The 12,465-nt window shown below is 38.2% G+C and overlaps 1 protein-coding gene across 3 annotated transcripts in view; it reads left to right on the plus strand.

Moving 5' to 3' along the window:
- Positions 1-12,465, plus strand: part of LOC311582556 (uncharacterized protein) — a 206,122-nt gene that overhangs the window by 189,053 nt on the left and 4,604 nt on the right. For 2 of the 3 annotated variants that reach the window (XR_014774140.1, XR_014774141.1), the window contains exon 5: positions 745-1,063. The exons of the other annotated variant lie outside the window; for it this stretch is intronic. The gene's annotated coding sequence lies outside the window, so the exon portion shown is untranslated. Of the gene's footprint in view, positions 1-744; positions 1,064-12,465 lie in introns of those variants that run through there. 3 annotated transcript variants of the gene reach the window in all.

Raw genomic sequence — 12,465 nt, forward strand, 5'->3', positions numbered from 1 at the left:
CTTCGTCCTGATTAGTGGTTGTGAAGGGTTTGTGACATCCGTTCTGTCCAGAAACACATGGGATGAGGTGGGAACAAAGAATAAAAAGAGGAGACACCAAGCCTAAGATGGCCACAATGTGAAGTCCATGCTGAAGATAGATCGGTTGAAAATATATGGCAGCCATATTAACAGCATACCCAACCGCAATGATTTTTTAAAACATTTTTTATTTTTTACATATGCATTTGTATTATTACACACATATATAATAAACCACCTATAGCAAGAAGAACCATTAAAACAAACAGGAATTTTATAAATGTTAGTGTTTTGGCTATTCATATTTGACAGCCTTGAGGAAAACATCTTTCCTATCTTGGTGCGTCTAAAATTCTGAATGTAACCCAGTCTCCATCACATCTTGTCATTGTCAATGTAAAACCTATAAAACATCTTAACTCCTAAACAACTGGGCTTCATTGTAAAACTAGTGTAATTACATCCTTTGCTTAAAGCCTAATTCGAAATGGTCTATATATTCAGTTTTGTGTTGTAATAGCCACTAATTAGCTGCTGTAGTTTAAATGTGAACTGTTCCCCACAGGATCCTGTATTTAGAAACTTGGTCACAAGCTGGTGGTATTGTTTGCAAAGGTTACGAAACCTTTAGAAGCTGGATCCTTGCTGGAGGAAGTATGTCAGTGGGGTTAGGATTTGAGATTTAACAGCCTGACCCCGATCTCTGTTCACTCTCTCTTCCAGACTGCTGATGCATAGTGATATGCATCATTCTCCTGCTGCCAAGCCTTCTGGACCACAAAGGACTGAATCCTCTCAAGCCGTGAGCTGAGATAAATACTTTCTCACAGAGGTAGCTTTCCTCCAACTATTGTTTTATCACAGCAACAGAAAGAAAACTAGGACAGCTTAACTTCCCAGAGACTCAGTTTTCAGACTTAAAAACTGAAAGGTTTAACATATCTATAGTCTGTATTTTATTTTGTTTTTTGGTTCTGGTTGCTAATCTAAGTCGGAAAAGTTAATCAAATAAACACATCAATGTGTGCCCTTTTTTTATCTCTACCTTATCTGCTTATTGCAACTCTCCACTCTTTTCATGTCATAAATCCATCTGTACGTTAACTTGCATTAACTTGCCATTGCCGTGACAAGTTATTTGAGGTAAACAACTTAAAGAAAGAAAGGTTGGTTTGGCTCATGGTTTCAGAGGGTTTGGTCCACGGTCACTTTGGGTTTGCAGTGAGGTGGGAACATGGGACATAGCAAAGCTCTTCTTTTCATCATGTCCAGGAAGCACAGAGTGAAACCAGGGTAACCAGGGTGTGGCCACAGTGACCTGACCCAGCTTCCTCCTTTAGGCCCCTGCCTTCTAAAGGCTCCAGTCTCCCAGTAGTAGCATAGGTCTTTGACATTTGGGCTTTTGCAGAATAGTTCAAGTCAAAGCTATCACATAATCACACTTTCAGCACTTGTTCACATGTATGTGAACTACTTTATGTGTGCATGTACTATATGTGTGCATATATACACATAGGAGGACTTAGACTTGCTTAAACAGTTTGCAATTTAGTTACTAATCTCATTCGGGTTCTTTTTTGTTTTTAAAAAGATGTTTTCATGCAAGTTTTGTTTTAAAGGGCTAACCACATTGGTCCATGTATATACGACACAGTTTCTACTGCTTTGTGGCCTTCCATAATAAGTACCTATGATGACTGTACTTATTCCCTCTACTTGTAAATACACAAACCTCTGACTTCAATTACCACTAGGAAACTATCTGCTCATACATACTTCTTGTAGGATTTTTTTTACAGTTTCTTGGGGATGTAATCTTCTCTAGGAGGATGGAGACATAAAAATTCATGATTTCACTAAGCAGAGTGAGATTGCTTTCCAGAAAGACCCAAGTTTCTACACTCCCAGTTCTGCCCAAACACTTACATTCATCTGCATTCTTTTTAAAACTTGGTGTCTCCAACTCAATATACACGTATAAATAACTGAACTTTATACAAATACATAGAAGCACAGTTGTAGTTAGTTATGGATCTACACATATAAAAATACATATACATGTTTTTATGTAGTACCATATTCTAATGTGCTCTAATATTGCTATCATTAACTTACTTCAAATACACATTTTGTATTAATCAGCTTTCAGTCACACGGTAAAATACCTGAGACAATAATATTACATAAGAGAGTAGTTTACTTGATGTCCTGGCTTCAGAAGTTTCTGTCTGTGCTTCGTTTGGTTGTCCCAGTTGCCTTTGGCAGGAGGTTGGCTGTGTGGTATGATTGGGGATTTACATGGTAGAAGAAACTTCTCAACTTTTCCCCCACACTTTCACTCTACTTCTTTTCTGTTTGTTTGATAGTAGTTCTGACATGAAAATTGTATGTATAGCTATTGTGTTGCAGTTTGATTTACAGTCTTATATTTTTATACACTTATATATAAAAATCACCTGTGTTTCACTTTGTAAATATGTCTATTCAGGTCCTTTTCCCATCTCTGAATAAAGTAGAGTCCCAGTGGGATGTCTTCACATCTATCCCAATCTCCTGGTAAGTGAAGTCTTTCATGAGACATCCCTTTTGGGCTAGTGTCCAACTATAAGTGAGTATATACCATGTGAGTCTTTATGTTTCTGAGTTAACTCACTCATTATGTTCATTTCTAATTTCATCCATTTTTCCATAAATTTCTGTATTTCCTTGTTTTTTTGTTTTTTTGTTTTTTTTGTTTTTTGTTTTTTTATAACTGAGTAGTATTCCACAGTGTAAATGTACCACAATTTCTTTGTCCATTCTTCTACTGAGGGACATTTAGGCTGTTTCCAGGTTCTGGCTATTATGAATAAGGCTGCTATGAACATGGTTGAGCATATGTCCTTGCTGTGTGGTGGATCATTTTCTGGGTATATTCCAAGGAGTGGAATAGCTGACTCTTGACGAAGCCCTATTTCCAGTTTTCTGAGATAGCGCCAGATAGATTTCCAAAGTGGTTGTACAAGTTTATATTCCCACCAGCAATGAAGGAATGTTCCCTTTTTTTGTTGTCTTATTGCTCTGGCTAGAACTTCAAGAACTATATTGAAGAGATAAGGAGACAGCAGTCAGCCTTGTCTGGTCCCTGATCGTAGAGGAATTTCCTTAAGTATCTCTCCATTTAATTTGATGCTGGCTATTGGCTTGCTGTATATAGCCTTTATTATGTTTAGGCATGTGCCTTTTATCCCTGATCTCTCCAACACTTTAAATATGAATGGGTGTTGGATTTTGTCAAATGATTTTTTCTCCATCTAAGGAAACGATCATGTGGTTTTTCTCTTTCAGTTTGTTTATTGATAGATTACATTAATGGATTTCCGTATATTAAACCATCCCTGCATGCCTGAAATAAAGCATACCTGGTCATGGTGAATGATATCTTTGATATGTTCTTGTATTCATTTTGTGAGTATTTTATTGAGTATTTTTGCATCTATGTTCATAAGAGAAACTGGCCTGAAATTCTCCATTTTTGCTGGGTCTTTGTGAGGTTTAGGTATCAACGTGATTGTGGACTCATAGAATGAATTTGGTAATGTTCTGTCCATTTCTATCTTTTGGAGTAGCTTGAAGAGTTTCAGTATTAGCTCTTCTTTGAAGGGCTGGTAGAATTCTGAGCAGAAACCATCTGGCGCTGCACTTTTTTTGGGGGGGGAGACTTTCAATGATTGCTTCTATTTCTATTAGAGAAATAGGATTATTTAATTTGTTTATCTGGTCTAGATTCAATTTCGGCAAGTGGAATTGATCAAGAAAATTGTCCATTTTCCTTAGATTTCTAAATTTTGTGGCATATATGCCTTTAAAGTAGGATCTTATGTTTAGGACATAGATGTAAATAATTGCAATGTCCTCTTGGTGATTTTTTCCTTTGTTAAAGAAGTAATGTCCTTCTCTATCTCTTTTGATTAGCTTGGATTTGAAGTCTATTTTATCAGATATTAAAATTGCTATTCCAGCTTGCTTTTTAGGTCCACTTGACTAGAATATCTATTTTCTTCCTTTACCTAACGTGATATCTATTCTTGATGTTCAGGTATGTTTCTTAGATACAGCAGCAGGATCAATCCTGTTTTCACATCCATTCAGTCATTCCATATCTCTTTATTGGAGAATTGAGACTATTGATATTATGAGATTATCAATGAGCAGAGTTTGTTGATTCTTATTTTTGCTGGTGGTAGTTGTGGTAGTGGTGGAAGTGGTGTTGTGTGAATGTGTGCTTTCGTTCTTTTGATTTTTTTCAGATGTGAAATTATTTATTTCCTGTGTTTTCATTGGTGCAATTAACTTCCTTAGGTTGGAATTTTCCTTCTTGCACCTGCAGGACTGGATTTGTAGAAGGATATTGTTTAAATTTTTATCACAAAATATCTTGTTTTCTCTGTCTATTGAAAGTTTGTCTGGGGATAGTACTCTGGAGTGACATCTGTGGTGGTCTCTTATGTCCTGGCCTTTTCTGCCTTTAGAGTCTCCACTGAGAATTTAAGGGTAAATCTAATAGGTGTTATATTGCATGTTAGCTGCTTTTAACCCCTTGCAGCTTTTAGTATTCTTACTTTGTACTGCGTGTTTATTGTTTTGATTATTAAGTGGTGAGAGGACTCTCTTTTCTGATGCCTTGTATTTGGTGTTCTGTATTTATCTTGTATCTTTTTTTTTTTTTTTTTTTTTTTTTAGCTCAGGAAAGTTTTCTTCTATAATTGTGTTGAAAAAAGTTACTTTGAACTGGGATGGTTCTCTTTCCTCCATTTCTAATATTCTTAGGTTTGGTCTCTTCATAGTGTCCCAGATTTCCTATATTTTTTTAGGAGGTAAGAAATTATTTTTACTTAACCTTTTCTTTGATCAATTTATTAGCTTTTCAAAAATCATATGTTCAATGCCTGGAATTCTCTCTTCCATCTCTTGTGTTCTTCCGGTGAATTTTGCATTTATAGTTTCTGTTTGAATTCCAAAAATCTTTTGTTTCCAGGAGTCTTTCAGTTGGTGAGTTTTTTTTTATTGCTTCTATTTTCATTTTCAAGTCTTGAACAGCTTTATTCATTTTCTTCAACTATTTGTGTTTTCTTGGCTTTTTTTTAAAGGGGGGATTTATTCATTTTCTCTACTTATTTGCGTTTTGTTGGATTTTCTTACGGCATTTATTCATTTCCTCTTTAAGGACCTCTATTATCTTCATATATTTGCTTTTAAAGTCTTTTTTTCTTGTGCCTCCACTATGTTGGAATACTCGGAGCTTGACGTGATAGGATAGCTGAGCTCTAGTGGAGACATATTACCCTAGTTTGTATTTACTGTTTTTCTGCTGGTATCTGGGTTTGGGACGATCGGAGCTCTAAGTGTTGGTTTCTGGGTTTGTCTTTGCTGGGTGGGTATTTTGTTGCTTGGTTTCTGTCTCCTCTCTGGATATTTTTGAGCATGTGATGGCTGTGTGTTACCTGTTTCCCTAGTCTACTCAGCTAGTGTGTTCACAAAGCCTGCTGGTGTTGGAGGCTGGGATACTGGGATGATCTGAGGGAGTGAAGGTTGGAGGAGAAGGTCTGTGTGATATGTTGGTCATGGAGTCAGAGAGCAAAAAGAGATCACAGGAGGTTTCCTTCTCCAGAGTTGGGGATGAGACTTGGGGTTTGGGCCTCAGAAGTAGGAGAGGTGTGGGTTTGCCTTCAGCCTACTTGTTGCTTTGGGAGAATCAGCTCTTGGTTTAGTAGGGAGTCCCTGCCGGGGCTAAGGGTCTGGGAGCAGGGAGCAGGGAAGGCTGTATCAGGTCTTTTCCTGCAGGGCTGGGGAGAAGACTGGGGGATTGGATCTGGGGGAACAGAGAGAGAAGAGAAGATCTGTGAGAAGTCTACCAGGTTTTCTCTATCTTAACTATTTGTTCCTTTGGTAAGACAGATTATGGCACATACCAAGGTTTTCAGTACCTAGTAGTTTATTGCTACTGTGTAGGAAAACATTTATATCAATTTTGTGCCTTGTAATTTTGTTACATTGTTAATTTGGGAGATTTTTTTATTATTACCATGTCATGTGATAAATGGTTTCATTTTTCTCTTCCTGATTTATATCATTATCATGTTTTTGCTAACATATTGCACTAGCTAAGATCTAAAGTTACAATGTTGACTAAGAGTAACAAGAAAGGGCATCTTTTACCTATTTCTTCAGAAGAAAGTACTCATTTTTCTTATTATTTGGTGAGATCTTAGCTATTAGTTTTATATATGCTATTTATAAGTTGAGAAAGTTTTCCTTTATAGCTTGTTAGGAGTCATAAGCTACATGATAGAGTTCTGTTAAAAGACCAGTTTGACCTGATTTTATGATTTTCTTCTTAATATGTTGATATAGTAGGTTACAAAGATTTATCCTTAAATGCTGAACAATTAAATGTTGCATAATTGCAATAAAGTTTACTGGGTTGGGGCATAACTTTTCACATACATTACTGAATCCCATTTGGTAAAGACGTCTGTGATTAGAGAGATGCTGACCTACCTAATGCTTTCCTGTTGTCTTGTGTATCCATCTTCTTTTGATGGTCAGGGGCCAGCATTACCTGGAATAAGTTAAAGAGAACACTTCTGCTCTGTTTTTTGAGGGATAATGGAAAGCTGGTTAATTTCTAACTAAGATAGATTCTTGGTGAAGTTTATCAATGAAATTTGCAAAGCTAAGCATTTTTTGTAAGGTTATTAGTGAGAAGTTGCTGATGACATGTATTTAATACCTGAAGTGTTATGTAAGCTATTTCTGCTTTTGTGCTTTGGTAACTTTTAAGTTTGCAGGAATTGATTAATTTTATGTTTTCATGAAATTATTCACAGTAGTGCTTCCTTATCATTATAACATATGTCGGGTCAGTGGCGATGGCCCCTTCATTGGCTTTTTATATTGGCAACTTATATCTTCTTTAAACTTTTCTCTTGATAATTGGTCCTGGGCTTATTTATTTCATTGATCTTTTCAAAGCACCATCTTAGGTTTCCCTAATCTTTTTCATTGTTCTGCTTTAAACCGTATAGACTTCTGCTTCAATTCTGGAAATCTCTCTCCCTGCTCTCTTCAGCTTTAGCTTGGAAACAGATTACTGACTTTAAAATCTCTTTATAACACATGCATTCAATGCCATAAAATCTTCTCTAAGTATTGCTTGTACTTCATACCTTAAATTTGGAAAAGTTTTATTTTAAAAGTAATTTGCTTTAAAATGTTTAAAGATTTACTCACGCACCATTTTAAAGTGTGCTCTTGAATTTCCAAATATTAGGGAATTTTCTTTCTTTGCTTACTTCTCCTGTGTTCTGACAACAGACAGGCTCTGGTTTCCACTGTTTGCCTGGTGAGGTTACCATAGCTTATTGTGGGCTTACTGGGTGAGTGCTCCTAGTGAGCCAGAGGAGAGCTCTGCTAGAGAAGCTGATGTGTCAGGGTCAGGTACATCAAGTGACTAATAACTCAGTTCTTGCCCACTATGTCTTTACTGATCTTCTTCTTGCTTGATCTATTAATCAGTACTGGGGGGTATTGAAATCCTCACCGTAATTGTGCATTTGTCTTTGCAGTTCTGGCTGTTTTCTTCCTGTATATTTTGATGTTCTGTTTTTGTCGACATACATATTTCAGGGTTTTAATTTATTTCATTTATACATCATGCCCCCACCACGTGCTCATAGTAGCACTTCTTCATCTCTACATTTTCTTGTTTGAAAGTCTCGACCAGGAATTAGCACAGCTACTCATGTTGCAAGTAAACCCCCCAGAGAACCCAAGGGTGCTCTTCAAAGCTGAGCAGAAAGTTTGCATTTCCAGCCAGTGGTTGCAAAGGAAATGTGCCCAAATCATGCAGCCCTGACCCTTACCATTCTTTGACCTTTATGTGCACACACACATACACACACATGCACGCATACACACATACACATATATACACACACATAACACACACATGCACACACATACACACACATCCCATACATATACACACACACCCCACACACATACACACACACCACACATACACATACACACACATACACACACATACACACACACACACACACACTCCACACACATACACACACACCACACACACACACTGCATCCTGATTGACACACTTTGGTTAGGAAAAACCGTTAGTGAAGAGTAATATTATAGAAACAAAAAACAGGCTACTAGTACATTTAAGAACTTCCCATATGAACTAGGTCTTTGATGGATTAGGTCTTCATCTTGTTTGGCTAGGTGTCAGGGCCTATGTGCTGGGTTCTAAGGTCAGAATGGTGCCTCTAGAATTGTGCTCTGGTTTTGGTTAGAAAAAAAGATTCAGAGGGTTAGTTAGATGGAGCACGCGTATAAGAATCCCTGAGTAAAGGAATAGCTTACTCACAGATCTTTAAAAGGGGACTCGATGCATTAGAGCTGGTGAGGAAGGCAACCTGAATATACAAGCCCAGCCAGCATGTGGTTACAAAGGAGAAAGCGCTGTGGATTGATATGTGCATTTGGATCAGGGCAGTTTTACAAACACAGTGTCTGAAGGGAGATCTACATAGTGTTTTTAAAGCATAGTCCATGAGGGGTATGAGGCTCAGTGGGATGAGCCAAACAGGACACAGGGCAGCACGAGGCAGCTGGATAAAACATACCTGCATCCATCATACTGAAGAGCTGAGATGGAGGACAGTACTAGAAATGTTGTCAAGGGGAACTGCACCTTGCTTCCAGCTTCCAGCATGAGAAAATGCAAGTTTTTTAATTAAAAAAAAAAAGATTCCTGGGTAGCATAAAATCTAACGTAAATCTCTATTTTGAATTTTTCCAGTGTTTTTAGATGTTCTTTGTGGTTATTTTTTCCTTGTTTTTATTTGTTTTGCTTTTAGCACTTCAGTTTGTGATATTTCCGTTGATATATACTCAGACTGGCTGTGACCAGTTTACTAATTTATCAGATACCATACCTAAATTTGTTTTTCATTACTCATTTTCAAGCTTCTATATTCCTTGTTCTCCCTGAGCTAAATGAGCAACATTGCACACCTTAATGACTTCTGGCTCCTCGTTACCACCTTTCAGGCCCCTCATCACGCCCACAGCACTAGGTACTATCTCTCTGGCTAAAATCAGGCGTATGAGCCACCACCACACAGAGAGTGACATATCGGGTACAGAAATACATTTGTTCTAAGGTTCTATGGTCCCATGTCACATAATAGGGGCACATTATTGGAGGTCACCTTAGAGATTACCGTGTTATACTCTCTGCTCGGTAGGTTAAGAATCTTGGGCTCTCTCAGCAGCTTCTCCCTCTATGGCAAGGCATGGAGAAAACAGAATTCGTTGTTAGGTTTAGACACTTTACAGAATATATTATCATCGCCACCCCGTCTCAACATCTCAACCAAAAGCCAATATGACTTCAATGCCATCAGGGACTCCTGATTTAGTCTAAACAAATATTTTCCAGGGATGTAAGTTTAGGGCTATGGATAGCACATGTTCGATTATAGAATGGCGTCTTGGGGTACAGTTTGGGTTGTAGGGTCTGCCCTATACAGCTATCAGATCTCCTGGCTGGAATCGATTTTGCATGAAAGCAGATGAGGAAACAGCTACCTTTTTGTATGTGACAATTTCATATTACAATACAATGCTGTGTTGGCAGGGAAAAGGGATTTTTTTTATTATTAAATCCCTGTAGCTGCTTAAAGTTTTCTGAAGTAGTCATTTTAGATTTAAATGATCCATGCCTGAAAAAAAAGTGTGGTTGGAACCCTGAGGTAATTTTATTTTGGAAAATTTAGGCAAACTTTTCTCAGATACACGAGATTCGTGGATTCTTAAAAGAGTAAAGAAAAAATTAGTGGAACACTCCCTGTCTTCTTAGCTTTTATTTAACACTCAACTTAGTGACTGTTAATTTTGTTTAAATTAAAATTTTCATCTTATTTCAAAAATATAAAGTAGTTGAATAATTTGGGTGATGGTAATGAGCAGATCCTGGGTGGCAGGCAGGATAAAAGAGCCCAGCACTTAGATCGCCTGTCAAGCGTGTGGCTGCATTTGAAGTGAATGAATAGGAAACTACTGGCAATTAGCAAGGAAGACATCACAATCTGAAGAGGTTCAGAGGCCTGGGATTGTGGGAGAGTAAGAGAAATGCCTAGGGACTTAGCTCCCCACTGGGGCTGAGGACAGTCTCCACTTTTCAGACATAAAAGTAAGACAGTTCCAGCAAATTCCTTCAATGGACACTGTGGCATCAGCAGTTAGAGGGTCACAGTTCTCTCAGGCTTGCAGCCCACTTAGGTAGTAGCCTGGGGTCTGCCCAGCAAGTAGCCTTTCTGTGGAAAGATCCATTTGTAGTGAACTCCCAAGGTTCACTTAAGAAGTGAGCCATCCTTTGGGCTGTGGCTTCTTTAGGAGTCAGGAAGTTCTTGCAGACCTCTATCTCCAGGGCTCCAGAGGTATTCTACCACACTGCTTGGCAGGGCCCATCTTATTTCAGCGGAGTGTCTGCAACCTAAGCTTCTGGCTAGACTCCACTGTAAGGTGTGGGTATCCCACCCAGAGTTGAGTAGAGAGAGCATCCCTGAAGAAGCCCATGAGTCACTGGAGACCCTGGTCGTGTCTAGTCACATATATACTCACACTTGATCTAGGACTGAAGACAAGTGCCCATGAATTCCATTATGTCTTCTTATGCACAGACACTTATTGGTGACAAAGCAAGGAGGAAATATCAGAGGATTTTGCTGCAGTGCTGCTCTTGGCGGCATGTCATTTGTCCTTGAGGAACTCAGTGGCGGCTTTGGCTATCCTCCCCCAATATGTGCAGTGATGGAAGGAGTTGTGGGGAGAGAGTCTCTGATCAGGGTTACTGCACCCTCAGATGCATGCATGTGCCAAGGCAGGCTTAGAGGAAATCTGCCTGCTGAGAGTCTCTCACCTCTTAGCATGAGCCAGCACAGCAGAAGAGGACCGCCTAGGTGCCTGCTGCCACTCCAGCCCAACCTACTGTTTTGTCATGACCACTGGACCTAAAGAGATAGATCAGCTCCAATAAAAATAAGGGTAGAAGATTTCCACACCTGATTTCCAATAAGGGGCAGATCCTGCAGACTGGAACTCCACTAAAGAACATCAGAGCACATTTCTACCACTAGCTAAACTAGCCTCAACCATGGAATACTCTTCCCAGAAGATACAAGGATGCATTCCTTTCATGAGTGTGTGGAACTCTCTCTAGACGGCTGCATCATTGGTGTGCCCACAAAATGAGTCTGAACAATTTTGAAGATATGTAAAGTGTCCAGTGTGTTTTCTGAAAAAACAAAAAAACAAAAACAAAACAACAAAAAAAGAGTCAACAATATGGAAACTAAACACAGAGCATTTTAATGAACAAGGGGACATTGAAGACAACCAAAGGGAAATTCAAAAAAATTTTCAAAATCAACAAAGAAACAACATACTACATTTGGTGTTGCACAGCCGAGACTTGACAAATAAATATATCTATGTGAAAAAGGAGCATTGCAAATAAACAACATACTGATATATCTGAAGGACTCAGAAAAAAACAAACCAAATTCAAAATGATTAGAAGGAATGAATTAATAAATTGAGAAATAAGTGAAGAGACCAAAAAATCATACAAAAGAACAGTAGAACACTTTATTTAAAAAATTAAATCAACAAACTTTTGGATAGAACAATGATGAAAAAAGTTTTGAAAGAAATAAAATGAGAGATGAAAAAAAGAGATATGACAGCTAATATCACAAAGATCACAAAGAGTTATTGTGAAAAGGTGTGTGGTAACAGGCTGGAGAAAAGTCGGAGCAAGTGGAAAACTTGGAGCACAGAGAACATCATAAACTTCAGTGATTTACAAAACATTAGGATACAAAAGCTAGTAAAAATGTATTAAATGCATGCTAAAAAAGCATCCCAGAGGCTCAAGAGAGGCTCAGCAGTTAAGAGTAATTGCTTTTCTTTGCCAGGACCCATGTTGGAAGGTTCACAACCACTTGTAACTCTAGTGCTAGAGGAATCCAACAACTTGATCTCCTGAGGCATCAGCACATAAGTGGTATACACATACTTATGTGTGTGTGTGGACACACACATGCACACACTTGTACACACAAATACACATATGCACACCACACACACACACACACACACACACACTGAGTGCCTTCACTGCTGAATTTTATCAAACTGTTAAAGATGAAGTAATGTCAGTTTTTTTCCAAAATTAACCCACAGAGTGAAAATGTAGGAGTCCTTCCAAATACATTTTATGAGGCCAGAATTACTTTGTGTTAAACCGAAGCAAGGATGCATACAAAGAAGGAAACTTTAGGCTGATATCTCTGATGAACATACATGAAAAA

Source organism: Acomys minous (assembly GCF_964271855.1).
Source record: "Acomys minous genome assembly, chromosome: 14".
Classification (NCBI taxonomy): domain Eukaryota; kingdom Metazoa; phylum Chordata; class Mammalia; order Rodentia; family Muridae; genus Acomys; species Acomys minous.